Source organism: Aegilops tauschii, chromosome 2 (genome assembly GCF_002575655.3).
Source record: "Aegilops tauschii subsp. strangulata cultivar AL8/78 chromosome 2, Aet v6.0, whole genome shotgun sequence".
Lineage (NCBI taxonomy): Eukaryota > Viridiplantae > Streptophyta > Magnoliopsida > Poales > Poaceae > Aegilops > Aegilops tauschii.
The window spans coordinates 387272200-387284032 of NC_053036.3; positions in this window are offsets into that span (position 1 = coordinate 387272200).

Consider the following 11833-nt stretch of genomic DNA (forward strand, 5'->3'; position numbering starts at 1 on the left):
GTAACATGACCTCCAGAATAGGATTTCCGTACCACTCTGGTGCGGACCTTACTCTGGTTGACCTACGAGGTTCGGTAGTAACTTGATCTGAAGTTTCATGATCATCATCATTAACTTCCTCACTAATTGGTGTAGGCATCACTGTAACTGATTTCTGTGATGAACTACTTTCAATTCGGGAGAAGGTACAATTACCTCACCAAGTTCTACTTTCCTCCCACTCACTTCTTTTGAGAGAAACACTTCTCTACAAAGGATCCATTCTTAGCAACAAAGATCTTGCCTTCGGATCTGTGATAGAAGGTGTACCCAACATTTTCTTATGGGTATCCTATGAAGACGCACTTCTCCGATTTGGGTTCGAGCTTATCAGGTTGAAACTTTTTCACATAAGCATCGCAACCCCAAACTTTAAGAAACGACAGCTTACGTTTCTTGCCAAACCATAGTTCATACGGTGTCGTCTCAACGGATTTAGACGCTACCCTACTTAACGTGAATGTAGCTGTCTCTAATGCATAACCCCAAAACTATAGTGGTAAATCGGTAATAGACGTCATAGATTGCACTATATCCAATAAAGTACGGTTATGACGTTCGGACACATGGTGTTCCAGGTGGCATGAGTTTGTGAAACTATTCCACATTGTTTTAATTGAAGGCCAAACTCGTAACTCAAATATTTACCTCTGCGATCAGATTGTAGAAACTTTATTTTCTTGTTACGATGATTCTCTACTTCACTCTGAGATTCTCTGAACTTTTCAAATATTTCAGACTTGTGTTTCATCAAGTAGGTATACCCATATCTTCTCAAATCATGTGTGAAGGTCAGAAAACAATGATACCTGTCGTGAGCCTCAACACTTATCGGACCGCATACATCGGTATGTATTATTTCCAATAAGTCGGTGGCTCGCTCCATTGTTCCAGAGAACGGAGTCTTAGTCATCTTGCCCATGAGGCATGGTTCGTAAGCATCAAATGATTCATAATCAAGTGATTCCAAAAGTCCATCTGCATGGAGTTTCTTCATGCGCTTTACACCAATATGACCTAAGCGGCAGTGCCATAGGTATGTTGCACTATCATTATCAACTTTGCATCTTTTGGCATCAATATTATGTGTATCACTACGATCGAGATTCAATAAACCATTTATATTAAGTGTATAACCATAGAAGGTTTTATTCATGTAAACAGAACAACAATTATTCTTTGACTTAAATGAATAACAGTATTGCAATAAACATGATCCAATCATATTCATGCTCAACGCAAAGACCAAATAACATTTATTTAAGGTTCAACACTAATCCCGAAAGTAAAAGGAGTGTGCGATGGTGATCTTATCAACCTTGGAATTATTTCCAACACACATCGTCACTTTGTCCTTAACTAGTCTCTATTCATTTTGCAACTCCTATTTCAAGTTACTACTCTTAGTAACTGAACCAGTATCAAATACCGAGGGGTTGCTATAAACACTAGTAAAGTACACATCAATAACATGTATATCAAATATACCTTTGTGTATCTAGGGTAGTTCCACTTCCAGTGACCGTTCCCTTTGTAGTAGAAGCACTAAGTTCCAGGCTTAGGTCTAGCTTTGGGCTTCTTCACGGGAGTGGCAACTTGCTTGCCAATCTTCTTAAAGTTCCCTTTCTTTCCCTTGCCCTTTTACTTGAAACTAGTGGTCTTGTCAACCATCAACACTTGATGCTTTTTCTTGATTTCTACCTTCGCCAATTTCAGCATCGCGAAGAGCTTGGGAATTGTTTCCGTTATCCCTTGCATATTATAGTTCATCACGAAGTTCTAGTAACTTGGTGATAGTGACTAGAAAACTCTGTCAATCACTATCTTATCTGGAAGATTAACTCCCACTTGATTCAAGTGATTGTAGTACTCAGACATTCTGAGCACATGCTCACTGGTTGAGCTATTCTCCTCCATCTTGTAGGCAAAGTACTTGTCAGAGGTCTCATACCTCTCGACTCGGGCATGAGTCTAAAATACCAATTTCAGCTCTTGGAACATCTCATATGCTCCATGTCGTTCAAAACATTTTGAAGTCCCGGTTCTAAGTCGTAAAGCATGGTGCACTAAACTATCAAGTAGTCATCATACCGAGCTTGTCAAACATTCACAACGTCTGTATCTGCTCATGAAATAGTTCTGTCACCTAGAGGTGCATCAAGGACATAATTCTTCTGTGCAGCAATGAGGATAATCCTCAAGTTACGGACCCAGTCCGTGTAGTTGCTACAATCATCTTTCAACTTAGCTTTCTCTAGGAACATATCATAAATAAAACGGGGAAGCTATACGCGAGCTATTAATCTACAACATAGATATGAAAATACTATCAGGACTAAGTTCATGATAAATTTAAGTTCAGTTAATCATATTACTTAAGAACTCCCACTTAGATAGACATCCCTCGAGTCATCTACATGATCACGTGATCCATATCAACTAAACCATGTCCGATCATCATGTGAGATGGAGTAGTTTTCATTGGTGAACATCACTATGTTGATCATATCTACTATATGATTCACGTTCAATCTTTCAATCTCAGTGTTCCGAGGCCATATCTGCATATGCTAGGCTCGTCAAGTTTAACACTAGTATTCTGCGTGTGCAAAACTGGCTTGCACCCATTGTACGTGAATGTAGAGCTTATCACACCCGATCATCACATGGTGTCTCAGCACGAAGAACTGTCGCAACGGCGCATACTCAGGGAGAACATTTATACCTTGAAATTTTAGTAAGGGATCATCTTATAAAGCTACCGCCGAACTAAGCAAAATAAGATGTATAAAAGATAAACATCACATGCAATCAAAATATGTGACATGATATGGCCATCATCATCTTGTGCGTTTGATCTCCATCTCCAAAGTACCGTCATGATTTCTATCGTCACTGGCATGACATCATGATCTCTATCATCTTGATCTCTATCAACGTGTCGTCATATGGTCGTCTCGCCAACTATTGCTTTTGCAACTATTGCTATCGCATAGCGATAAAGTAAAGCAATTACATGGCGCTTGCATCTTATGTAATAAAGAGACAACAATAAGGCTCCTACCAGTTACCGATTATTTCAAAAACATGATCATCTCATACAACAATTTAGATATCATCACGTCTTGACCATATCATATTACACCAAGCCCTGCAAAAACAAGTTAGACGTCCTCTACTTTGTTGTTGCAAGTTTTACGTGGCTGCTGCGGGCTTCTAGCAAGAACCGTTCTTACCTACGCATCAAAAGCACAACAATTTTTCGTCAAGTGTGTTGTTTTAACCTTCAACAAGGACCGGGCGTAGTCAAACTCGGTTCAACTAAAGTTCGAGAAACAGACACCCACTAGCCACATGTGTGTGAAGCACGTCGGTAGAACCAGTCTCATGAATGCGGTCATGTAATGTCGGTCTAGGCCGCTTCATCCAACAATACCGCCGAATCAAAGTAAGACGTTGCTGGTAAGTAGTAGTACGACTATTATGGCCCATAACTCTTTGTGTTCTACTCGTGCATATAACATCTACGCATAGACCTGGCTCTGATACCACTGTTGGGGAACGCAGCAATTTCAAAAAAAATCCTACGAACACGCAAGATCCATCTAGGTGATGCATAGAAACGAGCGGGAGAGTGTGTCCACGTACCCTCATAGACCGAAAGCGGAAGCGTTAAGTAACGCGGTTGATGTAGTCAAATGTCTTCATGATCCAACCGATCAAGTACCGAACGCACGGCACCTCCGCGATCTGCACACGTTCAGCTCGGTGACGTCCCTCGAACTCTAGATCCAGCTGAGGCCGAGGGAGAGTTCCGTCAGCACGACGGCGTGGTGACGGTGATGATGAAGTTACCGGCGCAGGGCTTCGCCTAAGCACTACCACGATATGACCGAGGTGGAAATCTCTGGAGGGGGGCACCGCACACGGCTAAGAACTCAACTTGTGTGTCTATGGGGTGCCCCCTCCCCGGTATATAAAGGAGGGGAGGAGGGGCTGGCCGGCCTCATGGGGCGCGCCCCCAAGGGGAGGAATCCTACTCCTACTAGGAGTAGGTTCCCCCCTTTCCTAGTCCAACTAGGAGGGGAAGGAAAGAGGAAGAGGGAAAGAAGGAAAGCCCCCCCCCAATTTGGATTGGGCTTGGGGGGGGCGCGTCTCCACCTGGCTGCCTCCTCCTCTCTTCCACTAAAGCCCATGAAGGCCCATTAACCATCCGGGGGGTTCCGGTAACCCCCCGGTACTCCGAAAAATGCCCGAACCTATCTGAAACCTTTCCGGTGTCCAAACATAACCTTCCAATATATCAATCTTTATGTCTCGAACATTTCAAGACTCCTCGTCATGTCCGTGATCTCATCTGGGACTCCGAACTACCTTCGGTACATCAAAACACATAAACTCATAATACCGATCGTCATCGAACGTTAAGTGTGCAGACCCTACGAGTTCGAGAACTATGTAGACATGACCGAGACTCCTCTCCGGTCAATAACAAATAGCGGAACCTGGATGCTCATATTGGCTCCCACATATTCTACGAAGATCTTTATCGGTCAAACCGCATAACAACATACATTGTTCCCTTTGTCATCGGTATGTTACTTGCCCGAGATTCGATCGTCGGTATCATCATACCTAGTTTAATCTCGTTACAGGCAAGTCTCTTTACTCGTTCCATAATGCATCATCCCGCAACTAACTCATTAGTCACATTGCTTGCAAGGCTTATAGTGATGTGCATTACCGAGAGGGCCCAGAGATACCTCTCCGACAATCGGAGTGACAAATCCTAATCTCGATCTATGCCAACTCAAAAAACACCATCAGGGACACCTTTAGAGAATGTTTATAATCACCCAGTTACGTTGGGACGTTTGATAGCACACTAAGTGTTCCTCCGGTATTCAGGAGTTGCATAATCTCATAGTCATAGGAACATGTATAAGTCATGAAGAAAGCAATAGCAATAAACTAAACGATCATAATGCTAAGCTAACATATGGGTCATGTCAATCACATCATTCTCTAATGATGTGATCCCATTCATCAAATGACAACTCATGTCTATGGCTAGGAAACTTAACCATCTTTGATTAACGAGCTAGTCAAGTATAGGCATACTAGTGACACTCTGTTTGTCTATGTATCCACACATGTACTAAGTTTCCGGTTATACAATTCTAGCATGAATAATAAACATTTATCATGATATAAGGAAATATAAATAACAACTTTATTATTGCCTCTAGGGCATATTTCCTTCATCAAGCAGATGCCTTGTTTATTGATGACCCACAAGTATAAGGGATCGCAACAGTTTTCGAGGGTAGAGTATTCAACCCAAATTTATTGATTCGACACAAGGGGAGCCAAAGAATATTCTCAAGTATTAGCAGTTGAGTTGTCAATTCAACCACACCTATAAGACTTAATATCTGCAGCAAAATATTTAGTAGCAAAGTAGTATGGAAGTAACGGTAACGGTGGCAAAAGTAACAGTAGCAGTTTTGTAGTAATTGTAACAGTGGCAACGGAAAAGTAACTAAGCAAAGATCAATATGTGAAAAGCTCATAGGCATTGGATCAGTGATGGATAATTATGTCGGATGCAATTCCTCATGCAACAGTTATAACATAGGATGACACAGAACTAGCTCCAATTCATCAATGTAATGTAGGCATGTATTCTGAATATAGTCATACGTGCTTATGGAAAAGAACTTGCATGGCATCTTTTGTCCTACCCTCCCGTGGCAGCGGGGTCCTATTGGAAACTAAGGGATATTAAGGCCTCCTTTTAATAGAGTACCGGACCAAAGCATTAACACTTAGTGAATACATGAACTCCTCAAACTACGGTCATCACCGGGAGTGGTCCCGATTATTGTCACTTTGGGGTTACCGGACCATAACACATAGTAGGTGACTAATGACTTGCAAGATAGGATCAAGAACTCACATATATTCATGAAAACATAATAGGTTCAGATCTGAACTCATGGCACTCGGGCCCTAGTGACAAGCATTAAGCATAGCAAAGTCATAGCAACATCAATCTCAGAACATAATGGATACTAGGGATCAAACCCTAACAAAACTAACTCGATTACATGATAAATCTCATCCAACCCATCACCGTCCAGCAAGCCTATGATGGAATTACTCACGCACGGCGGTGAGCATCATGAAATTGGTGATGGAGGAAGGTTGATGATGACGATGGCAACGGATTCCCCTCTTCGGATCCCCGAACGGACTCCAGATCAGCTCTCCCGAAAGAGATTAGGGCTTGGTGGCGGCTCCGTATCGTAAAGCGCGATGAATCCTCTCCCCGAACGTGAATATATGGAGTTGGAGTTGAGGTCGGTGGAGTCTCAGGGGGCCCACGAGGCAGGGGGCGCGCCCCAGGGGGGTGGGCGCGCCCTCCACCCTCGTCGATAGGGTGTGGGCCCCCTGGTGTTGATTCTTTCGCCAGTATTTTTATTAATTCCAAAAATATTCTCCGTGAAGTTTCAGGTCATTCCGAGAGCTTTTATTTCTGCACAAAAATAACACCATGGCAATTCTGCTGAAAACAGCGTCAGTCCGGGTTAGTTCCATTCAAATCATGCAAGTTAGAGTCCAAAACAAGGGCAAAAGTGTTTGGAAAAGTAGTTACGTTGGAGACGTATCATTTATCTTTATCTGCTTGTTAGGTTGGTTGAGGTGAGCATTTGTCCAGTTTTCAAGCATGTGCCATGTTTATCTGTATTTGCTTGTTAGGTTGGTTGCAGTGAGACTCTGTCCAGTTTTCAATGGCTATATTTAGTTGTTATACTGGTCATTTATGCCTTGTTTATTTCAGTCATTCACAATGTGTTGTTCATTATGTGCAAGTCGAAGTTGTGCCGCTCGACTACATCAATACCAGTTTGAACGGCTATATTTGGTTCCAGTTATTCCTGGTGTAGTTAACACATGCCCTTTATTTCAGTTTTACACATTTATCCGGTGTGATGTTTAAGCATTACCTACGTTCTATTCATTTTCAAAAATACCAGTTTGAATTGCAATATTTGATGGTTGTTAAGCCTGCTGTCGGTAACATTGCCTTCCATTTTATATCTGCTTTAACAGCATGCTGAAACCAACACATTCAAGCTATCATTTGGAGATGATGTTGTTTACCTTTGCTATATTTGTTTGATGTTAAGGTTGCTGTACTTATCATGCCTTTCCACTACTTATGCAGGACAACAACGGGAGTGGCCACCATTTTCCGCCGAGGTTACCTTCATCCCTAGGCTTGTACTCCCCCCGTCTTTCCATAATGTAGTGCATATAGATCCAGGCCTGGACACTCATTAGCTTCTAATATTGACTTGTTGCTTGTAGGTACATATGCCCTTGGCAAGGATCCATGCATCGACCCTTTTTGCGTATGGGGCAATGAGATATGCATGAACAAGCATCAAGTGAAGAAACTGGTAAGGATTATTAGTAAAAAGATACGAATGGTGGCAAGCAAATTATTTGTTTATGCTCTATCCAACACACCAGTGAGCTGTAGAATGGTAACTACAAACTCTGTAGCCTTCTCCTTTTACTGCCCATAATGAGTTGTTAGACAACAATGTCTGAATCGTTTTCATTCCTAGTGGTTCCTAAAGCAGTTCACTCAAGATTACCTCGCAAAGTACATGATTGGTGGACACGCAATGAAGGTTAAAGTATTTCATCCAGACTACAATGAGCATCGATAAGTCGTAATGAAGACAGTGAAGGATGGACGGGCAGCCATCACAAGGGGTTGGCCTAGAGTCGTGCACGCATTACGCATGGAGGAGGGCACAATATGGGTATTCCGCTTCACCTTCTCCAGCAACCAGAATGTCTTTCGCCTCTCTCTTTACAGTCTTTAGTACAAGTGTGGTTCATCATTCTTTACTTGGGGCTTCTGTAGTTCTTCAGTATATGTACATGTGCATCAAATTATGCATTCGTGGTTGAACCTATATTTGTAATAAACATGGTTGGATATGAAATAAGTGATTGCCTACTTTCAAATTCAAAACATGTGATTTTTAAATTAGGGATTAATTAGAGATTAAACTGCACATGGTTTGCGAAACCAAATCGTCTGTGATAGACGTGGAGATCAGAAACGTTTCTAGGATCCACAACGTGTGCGATCAATCTCCACTGCACACACGACATCCTCTTGAAAACTGTTTGCGGTAGGCCACCTTGCGCAAACATTTACCACATAAAAACGGTGTGTGATGGACAGCCTTTGCCACACAGTTTCTTCTACACACCGTGTGTGATGCATTCAATAACACAAATGATAAAATTGTTAATATCGTGTGCAATGGCAATGCTGTCACAAACGATTTAACGGGAAAAATTGTGTGTGATGTACCTGTGAACGGAAACATTTTCCTTGGAGCGACTGTGTGGGATGTACATATGAACGGAAACGTTTAGCAGGGACTGACTGTGTGGGATGTACTTGCGATCGGAAACAATTTCGCATGTATAATTGTATTTTTTTAGCTCTACTGTACGTATTTCCGTATTTGAGCGCTCGCCAGTCGCACACGACCTCATTTTGCCGAGCGTGTGTGCCAGGAGGGCATATCCCCGACGGTTTCTGGGTCATGTGGGAAGGACCCCCCTATAACCGTCACTCACTAGGCGACGGTTCCAAATGCTGTTGCGGAAAGGGGTTTAAAACCGTTTGTATAGCACCGATGCGTACTAGTGACCTTTCACCACAAGGTTGTTGGAACTGTAGATGTGCGGTTCGATGAAACTAATGGCTCGCAAAGAGAGCACCTACCTCCTATGCTAGATGAAATGTCACCTGAGGAATCCATCAAGTTCAAGGCTACTGAGGATGTCATACCCACTGAGGAATCTACTGAAGAAGTCATTCCAGAACATGAAGAAAATCATGCTGGTGCATCTGAGGAAAATGGCTCTGGAGCTACCGATATGACAAACTCGGTGACACCGAAGCAACTTTTAGAGTCTAAACATACAATGTCGGTCAGACCGAAATGCAGTTCGGTGACTACGAGATGCTAGGGTTTCACAGAGAAAGTGAACTCAGTCACACTGATTTGTACACTTCAGTCAGACCAAGTAGTACATGTGCAATGGCCTAAGCCAAATCGGTGAGACCGAAATCTTCAGATCGGTCGGTCCGAGATGAGTTCGGCGGAAACCTAACCCTAAGTTTTTGCATCAAATCTATTCTAATGGAGTTTTCGGTGGATAGATTTGTCTCAATCGTGGCAAGAAACTAGGCATTGATCTTTGTGCAAGAATCGGAGTAAAAGGACTCACAAAGAGATCGAGTTCGTACCCTAGCTTGGTGACGAACTCGCTACGGCGACAACGGCAGTGAGATTACCACTTTTACATAAAGCACTGTTGTCTTCACACCATTAGAGTTGCTTTAGCCCAGTTCTTAGAGCAAAGCTCCCGCTAGATGTGATATCCCCCCTAAGAGGGATGAACTAACCTTGGGTTTTGTTGATGATGACTTCATGTGGATGTTGAATATGTGGATGCTCAATGTTGATGTAGATCATTTGGAGCAATCCATTGGAGTGAGTTGCACTTTCAATACCTACACGGGTTAGTCCCACAAGGAACATGCATGAATATCCATAGACATAGAGTGAAATACACATATGATGATGTCCATGAAAGAATTAGGTTACCTTGTCCCTTGTCTTACCAACAAGAGGGTTTGTGACTCCTTGAACTAGTGCAAGATGTGGAAGTTGATTGCACTTGTCCTTGCCAAAAATGAGTATGAGTGAAGTTTGTTGGCGGAGTCACCCTCAAGAACTCTCTAGTTCTTCTTCTTTGGGATCCACATCAACTTGATGGGGATCCTTGGAGTTGTAGTCATACTTGATGAAGTAGAACTTGATGTAGTCTTGGGAACCCACTTGACCAAGGCCTTTGGAGCTTCTTCAAATGAATCAATCTCTTATTGAAGCTTTTCCTTGCCTTTTAGCTTGTGGTGTTGTGGTGGAAGATCATCTTGAGCTTGTGTTCCCTTGAAAGAAGTGGGGTCATACTTCTCTTGTTAAGGAACAAACTTCGTCTTGGGGTATTGATCTTCTTCCCACTCAACTCCATTGGCATTGAACTTGCGTTCAAAACCAACACCTTGATTCTTCCGGTGCCTTCCTTGCTTGCGTACAATTTCCTCAAATTGCTTACTTCCGGCAAGGCTCTTGTAAACACCTTTCTCTATAATTCCCTTCAATAAGCTATTTTCTTACTCAAGTGTAACTTGGCTAAGAGAATCATTAGTGGAATCAAGAGAACTACTAGAAGCAACAATATTGGATTTCGCATGATTATTGTTACTACTAGAAGAAGAATCTTTCTGGCTCTTGTTGCTAGATTTTACTTTTGGCATGTAAGTATACAAGAGTAAACGCTTGGCAATGTAGGAAGAACTTTTCTTACGAAGATCATCATTGATTGTTTTAAGATCCCATGCTCTTGCTCTAAATTGAGCTTTTCAAAGCGTAGCTTCTCATGAGTCTTTAAAAGCTCTCGATGATCCTCTAAGGTAGTTTCATGAGCTAACTTAAGAGTGTATAGTTCTTTAGTTAGACGCTTAATCTCCTTCTTATCATTGTCATTCGCTTCATCTTGATTAGCATGATTAATAGCAATTTTATCATAGTTTTCATCACTAGTGTTGTCAACAAGTAAATCATCATCACCTAGCAAATCATCTTCATCACTATTGAAACCAACATACTTGGGGTGTGATACCTTAGGGCCTTTAGACATGAAGCATCTTCCAATCCCTTCATTTGGTGAGTCGAATATGTCATAGGAGTTGGATGACAAAGTGCAAGACCGGCAACACCTTCATCTTGAGTATATTCGGAGTCGAAGTGATAACTTCTCTCGGAGTAGTTGTCGGAGTCGGAACCGAATACCCATTCACCAACATGAGCTTGATGTCTTTGTCTTGTGTAGCTCTTTGATGACTTGTCCTTCCTTTCTGAATCCTTGCTTCTACGCGAGGGTCTTCGTTCGTAACGATCACCTCTCCTCCTTCTCTTTCTTGGTGGTGATTCCTCTCTTTTACTTCTCCTTTTAGGTGAGTCTTCTCTTCTTTTGTAGGGAGTCGTACACTCACTAGAGTAGTGTGTGGGTCTTCCACAAGTGTAGCAATTGCGATCACGACTAGAAGATCTTTTTTCATTGTAGGACCTTGACTTGGAACTTCTCTCTTTGCTTCTACTCTTGTAGAACTTGTTGAAGTTCTTCTCGATTAAGCTCAATTCTTCATTGAAGACTTGTTTCTCACTTGATGTTGTAGGAGAATCACATGAAGCTTTGTATGCACCACTAGACTTGTTGTGAAGCTCTTCCTTATCCTTGAGTGACATCTCATGAGCAACAATTCTACCAATGACTTCCGTTGGCTTGATATCTTTGTAATTGGACATCATTTCGATCAAGGTGCACATGGTATCATATTTTCCATCCAAGGTTCTTAGGATCTTCTTGATGATGAATTTTTCGGTCATCTCTTCGCTTCCTAAGCTGGCAATCTCATTTGTGATGAGAGCAAGCCTAGAGTACATCTCAGCGACTCCTTCACCATCCTTCATTTTGAACTTGTCAAGTTGACTTTGAAGCACATCCAATTTGGATTCCTTGATGGACTCGGTACCTTCGTGCATATCAACCAAAGTATCCGAAATTTCATTTGCATTCTCAAGGCGGCTGATTTTGTTGAATTATTCGGAGCACAATCTATTGAAAA